At 50.7% G+C, this 6,280-nt stretch overlaps 1 protein-coding gene across 4 annotated transcripts in view; it reads right to left on the bottom strand.

The window, feature by feature from the left end:
• PITPNM2 (phosphatidylinositol transfer protein membrane associated 2) overlaps positions 1 to 5,913 on the bottom strand; it is a 256,108-nt gene extending 250,195 nt beyond the window's left edge. For all 4 annotated transcript variants that reach the window (XM_027853474.1, XM_027853476.1, XM_027853475.1 and 1 more), the window contains exon 1: positions 5,828 to 5,913. The gene's annotated coding sequence lies outside the window, so the exon portion shown is untranslated. The remainder of the gene's footprint in view (positions 1 to 5,827) is intronic.
• Between the last annotated feature and the right edge of the window lie 367 nt (positions 5,914 to 6,280).

Here is a 6,280-nt window from a genome sequence, read left to right as displayed (position 1 = left end):
GGTGCTTAATAAATGTGTGTTTCATGATTGTACTATACAACAGGTGCTTAATAAATGTGTTTCATGATTGTACTACACAGCAGGTGCTTAATAAATGCTTGTTTCATGATTGTACTATACAGCAGGTGCTTAATAAATGCTTGTTTCATGACTGTTGCACAAGTATTCTTATCTCCACTTGATAAATGAGGAAAAGTGACTCCCCAGGAGATGCTTTGCCCATGGCTACCCACCTGCTAAGTGTCAGAAGCAGGATCTCTTGACTCCACAGGAGAGAAATCAGCCTTCTCTCCATGACATCGCCCTGCCCTGCCTCTCTCTCCCTCCCACAACCTTCAAGTATAGGGCCTGCTCAGCACACCAAGGGCCACACAGGGGACATGAACTACAGCATCACCAAATTTCTGACCTGGAAGTGATCTCAGAGGTCATCCAGCCTAACGCATCCCTGACCAGGTGTCCATCCCTTAACCTGGGGTCCATCAACTTGATTTTTAAAATATTTTGATAATTTTATTTCAATGCAATCTGTTTCCTTTGTAGTCCTGGTTATTTTATTTTATCTTATATATTTAAAAACATGCTTCAGCATCCACAACACAAACAAGGTGTCTATAGCATAGCTGGCTGAGAGGTGATCTTGCCTTAGCTCAGGAGGGGAACCCACTGCTTCCCAAGGCAGCAGAATCCACTCTTTCATAGCTCTTCTGCTTGGAAAGTTTTCCCTACCACCAGCCCTGAGCTTGACTTTCTGCAGCTTCCACGCATTTTTCCTAGTTCTGCTCTCTAGCTTTCCAATACACCCCACCAACTATTGATCTATCACACCTCCGAGTCAAGCTCTCTCTTCTTCATGAATGAACCAAGCCTTCTACAAGTCCAGGAGGGCAACATCCCAAAGCACTACACAAATAAAAGCTATTACTAATATTGTCAAGCTCCGGACAGATCTGGTCTTCTCTTAGGGCACAAAGCATATGAAGGATGCTAAGACCACTCAGTTTGGAGTCCATCATTCACACAATGAAGCAATCAACTGGGGATACAGAGAACAAAAAAAAAACCCACAAGTATATATTAAGTATCAACTATGTGTCAGGCTGTGCTAAGGCTAGGGATACAAATAGAAAAACCAAAACTGTCCCTGCCCTCAAGAAGCTTACATTCTATTGGGGGAGGGGAGGTAGAGAGCAAATTACACAGAAAAGTAACTATACACACACACACACCTATTATATATATATGTGTGTGTACATACATACATACCATACATACATACATATATACATATATGTGTGTATATATGTGTGTGTGTGCATGTGTGTGTGTGTGTGTGTGTGTGTGTATATATATATATATACATATATATATATATGAGGCAGAGAGAGAAAGAAGAATCAAAGCAATTTGTGGAAGGGGAGAGCACTAGCAGTCGTATAACCCTGGATTATAATCCCAGCTCATTCACTTAGTCTCAGTACTTTTATGATTTTCGGCAAGTCAACTTCACTGGGTCTCAGTTTCCTTATCTATAAAATGGGAATTATTTTTTGGCCAGGACCTGTGATTTCATCAGCACAGGAAATCTCCCCGAGAGGAAACTCCCTCTACCAGTGCAGTACCCACTTTGTGTTATAGTCTTATATAATTTCTGCAGGTTGGATTTGAACCCAAGTCTTCCTGACTCCAAGTCTCACAAAGCCATGATTTAACAACCCGTAAAACAAGGGGGTTGAACTAGATGATATCAGGCTATATCCTGTAACAGGGCAAATTCAGCCTGAGACACTTACTAGCTGGGTAACCCCTCACAAGTTACTGCCTCAGTCACTTAGTAACTATGTGATCCTGGGTAAGTCTCACTTCACCACTATCAACCTCAGTTTTCTCATCTGTAAAATGGGAATAATAATAGTACCTACTTCCCAGGGTTGTTGTGAGATAACAAGTGAGAAAACACATGCAAAGTGCTTTGCATATTTTAAAGCACAATATAAAGGCTAGCTGTTATTATCTGGTTGAACCCTTTCATTTAAAAGATGAAGAAACTGAGGCCCAGAAAGATAAAGTGACTTTAAGATCATAGACTTAGAGTATCCAGGTCATCTAGTTCAATCCTCTCCTTTTACAGACACCTAAGGTCATGTAGTCAGTCACTGCCAGGACTAGACCCCCTCCCCAAGTCTCCCCACTCCCAGGCCAAGACTATTCTACCAAGTAAAGTTGCTAAGAATCTCCCTTCCCTATGTCTCAGTCTTCTATATAAAATAGGAACAGTAGACCTGCCAAATCATCCTATTTTAATTGATTAAGCATTAAGTATATACAGAAGGGTGGGAGAAGGAAAAGAGAAGACAGAGAAAGAGAGAGAGAGAGAAGGAGGAGGGGAGAGAGGGAGAAAGAGAAAAAAGAGAGAAAGAGAAAGAGAGATAAGGATATGGGGGAAGAGGGACAGAAAAAAGAGAAAGAGAGAGAAGAGAGAGGAGGAGGAGGAGGAAGGAGAGGAAGAAGGAAGAAGAGAGAGAAGTAAAGGGAAAGGGTATAGGCATTGGCGGTATGGAGAATTGGAATCAGGAACTCTTAGGCATCATATTTGTGGTGTAACCCTGGGCTAGTCATTCAACCTTTCTCAGCGCTCCAGGAAACTGAATCCCTAAGTTGTAGAGAAGGCACAGGGTGTTTGAAATGAGAATTTCCTAAACCAATGAAACCACAGATCCACTTCCCCCAGTTCACATACACAGAAGACAAAAACAAAACAGTCCCTGCCCTGGAGGAGCTTACCTTCTATTGGGTAGCACAGAATCTCCACTGCCCAAAATGTAGCATGTCGTAAGTGCTCAACAAAGTCTTGTTCATTCAATCATTCATTCACTCAGCATTGTCTGGAGGAAGTCAGGCACCAAATAAGCCATGTAAATAACCTCCAGGCTCCCACAGGAGCCTGAAGGGGGCACCCAGAGGGACAGTGGTTCCCAAGGCTCCTGGGAATTCCCAAGGCATTTAGATCTAGGCCACTTTAAAGTAAAGCACTCAAAAACCCACCAATGGCACCCATGACTCCTGTCCTACCAAGCGCCCAGAACCATTATTCCAATCTCTTCTTGTTAGTTTTCTCTATCAAAGTCTTGCTCCCTGAAGCCCTGACATGGAGGAGACCTTAGGGAAGGTCAGGAGGCCAAGCTCTGGCATGGCCTACCAAGCTACCAGAGCTTCAGGTTCAGGCTTGAAGACTGAGAGCCAGTTACCCAACAGCTCAGGGTCAGGCTGGCTGCAGGAGGAGGAATGGACTGCTCACAGCAACTCTTGAAAATGGTGTAAGTTCCAAGAAGGGATTTCAACCAACTACTGTGGGAGTGCACACATCAATAATAATAACAACAAGAACAGGAATGACTGTCACTTCCGTATTCCTTTAAGTCTGCCAACCACTTCACATTTAGGCCTCACAACAACCCTGGGAGGTGGGCGCTTTCGCTATTATTAGCCTCATTTGATCGATATGGGAAACTGAGGCTGGGGGAGCCTCAAGTCACACAGATCATAATCATCCAAAGGTCCCTGACAGTCCTAGGACCAGCCCCTCTTACTGGGTCAACCCAGTCTACCAGAGGGCTGAAAAGGGGTGGAGGGGATGAGTTCCTTGAGTAGGAAGGGAAATCTCAGCAGGGGAAAAAGAGAGTCAACCAGGAGACCTGAAGTGAGGCACAGAGAGGGAGTAAAGTACCTCCCAGCTAAAGGGAGGGGCATCAACAAATGGGGGGGGGGTGTGGAGAATGAGAGAATTCAACTCAATTCAACAAACAAAAAGAGAGCACAATGATGTGCCAAGCACTGTAGGGCACCACTGCTAAAAAAAAAAAAAAAAGAAGAAGAAGAAGAAGACAGAAAGAAAGAAATAGTCCCTGTCCTCAGGGAGCTTACATTCTCTTAAGGGGGTGGGGCAGCTACAAAGAAAGGTAAATGCAAATCTATGCAAAATATTGCTCAATGGAAAGCACTGACCACTTGTGTGCTGGGAGGCCTTCTGGATAAGCTTTCTGGTAGTGGACAGAACTCAGCTTTGCAAACAGTAAGACCCATGTTCCAATTCAGCCTCGGACAGTAGCTGTGGCAAGTTAGTTCAACTCCCTGGGTCTCAGGAAAATTCCAGGATTGGCCTTCAAGGCCTCTCACGGTCCTTTTCTAGCTCCAAGTCTATGATCTTATGACCCATGTACTAGGAGTAGGTGGTTCAAGGAAGGCAGGTCATGTTGAGGAGGGAGATCCTTTTCCCATATGGAAAACTACTTTGGCAGTGGCATGGAATGGGGAGGGGGCTACTCTTGCCCCCTAAGGTCCTCTCCTGACCTGGATGGCCCCTGCTCCTCTGTGGGAATTCCTCCCAGGTCACACATCCCAGAAAAGCAATCCTTTTAGGAGAGCAAGAAAACAGGCAGCCATCAGGGCTGGGGAGAAGAACGGAAGGAAGGCTTTACGTTGGCACTGCACAGGGCTGGGGCCGCAACCCCAACACCTGCCCCAGCCAGACTGTCGTTTTGCATTCAGTAACCAGAGGGTGAGAGACTGGGAACTCTCAGCATTCCAGGGAAATCACCCAAACCACACACACACACACACACACACACACACACACACACACACACACACTCTGTCTCTCTCTCACTCTCTCTCTCTCTCTAATTCTATCTCTCTTCCACTCTCTCCCTCTGTCCGACAACCACAACACTACTTGGCCATAAGCGCGGCCCGTTTTGTAACACCAGGGACCAGAGCCCACCATGACTGGGTGGAATCCACATGACGTGAAAGGAGCGAGAGCAGGGGCAGAGGCAGGGGCAGGGGCAGGCCCGTGACTCACTCACTCACCCCTGGACCAAAGCCTCTGCAAAAAGAAATGTTCTATTTTGCTGCCGGAGTGCATTCTTCCCTGGGTGACACTTTTGTGTGTTTACAATTGCTTCCTTGCACATTAGTATTCGGCCCAAGCTCCTGCAGGTTTGGGGGTGTGGGGGGGGGGGGCCTGGAAATCTTAATACTCACACACCCAGCCCGGCCTGGGGAAACCAGACACCCGAGAGCCAACCCCTGGAGTGGAGGAGGGGGGAAGAACAAGACTTCAATCCAGATGTGCTCTTATGGCACTGCTACCACGCGGATGGGGAGTGGGGAGCAGATTTCTGCTTGGGAGGGAAACGTTTTCGTAGTAGGCTGTGTTTACGAGGGCTGGGGAAGAACACCGAGAGCCCAGGGCCGCCCAAGGCGGCCAGCTACACGGGCTCAGCACCGAAACATCTCGTTTTCTGCCTGCTGCACGCACAGCCCCGGAACAAAATCTCCAGGGGGTAGGGGCCACTCCCCTCCTCCCCGGGTGGCCGCGGGGCAGAGGCGGGCTGTGTCGTGAGGGTGGGGGAGCGGGGAAGGGGACTTTAGCTGGGGGGAAGTGGGGGACGGAGGGAGAGGGAGAGTGGACCCTAGGACACGGACCCCCTCCCCCTACTTCAGCTCAGCTAGGTCCGGGATTGGCAACACCTGGAAGTAGTTTCCCCCACACCTGGAAAGGAGCGGAGGGGCCTCTCCACTGCGCCCCCGGTACCCGAGAAAGCACTGCCCGGCCTCCTCTGGAAGGAGCAGAGGTCTGGTACCGTGGCTCGGGGGATTCCAGGCAGGACAAGCGGAAGGAAGCCCCCCCCCCCACCTACCCAGCCCGAGGCCGGGGGGCCTGGGCTGCCCCCGCGGGGGACGGGCGCGCCCGGGGCGGTCCCCCGGCCCGGCCCCCCCGGGGGGGGAGGGGGGGAGGGGGAGGGGTGCCTGGGCGGACACTCACCTCTGCTGGCCTCTGGGTGCGTGCGTGCGTGAGGTGCAGGGCAAAGCAGGGCAGGGCAGGGCACTCCCCTCCGGCCTGGGCTCGGCCCGAGCTCGTCCTCCTGCCCCAGCCGGCCGGGGGCTGGCTGCTCCTCCGCTTCAAGGCTGCGCGGCCGGGGCCCCTCGGTGCGGCGGCCCCCGGGCACGGCCGGCCCCTCCGCCTCGGCCCCGGCCCCGGTAGCAGCTCCTCCCGGCTGCCCGGGCACCTCCTTCTTCTCTTCCTCCTCCTCCTCCTCCTCCTCCTCCTCCTCCTCCTCCTCCTCCTCCTTTGGCCACTGCTGCTCCGCCGCTGCCGGATGCAAGTTGGCCTCGGCCCCGGCCGGCTCCCAATGGCATAGTCCGCCCTGTCGCGGAGCGCCGAGCGCAGGGCGCGGGGCAGCGCCGAGGTCCGGGGCTGCTGGCCGCCGCGTGCGCC

This window comes from Vombatus ursinus, unplaced genomic scaffold (assembly GCF_900497805.2).
Source record: "Vombatus ursinus unplaced genomic scaffold, bare-nosed wombat genome assembly UNPS02009994.1, whole genome shotgun sequence".
Classification (NCBI taxonomy): Eukaryota; Metazoa; Chordata; class Mammalia; order Diprotodontia; family Vombatidae; genus Vombatus; species Vombatus ursinus.
This window is presented reverse-complemented; position numbering and strand designations above follow the sequence as displayed.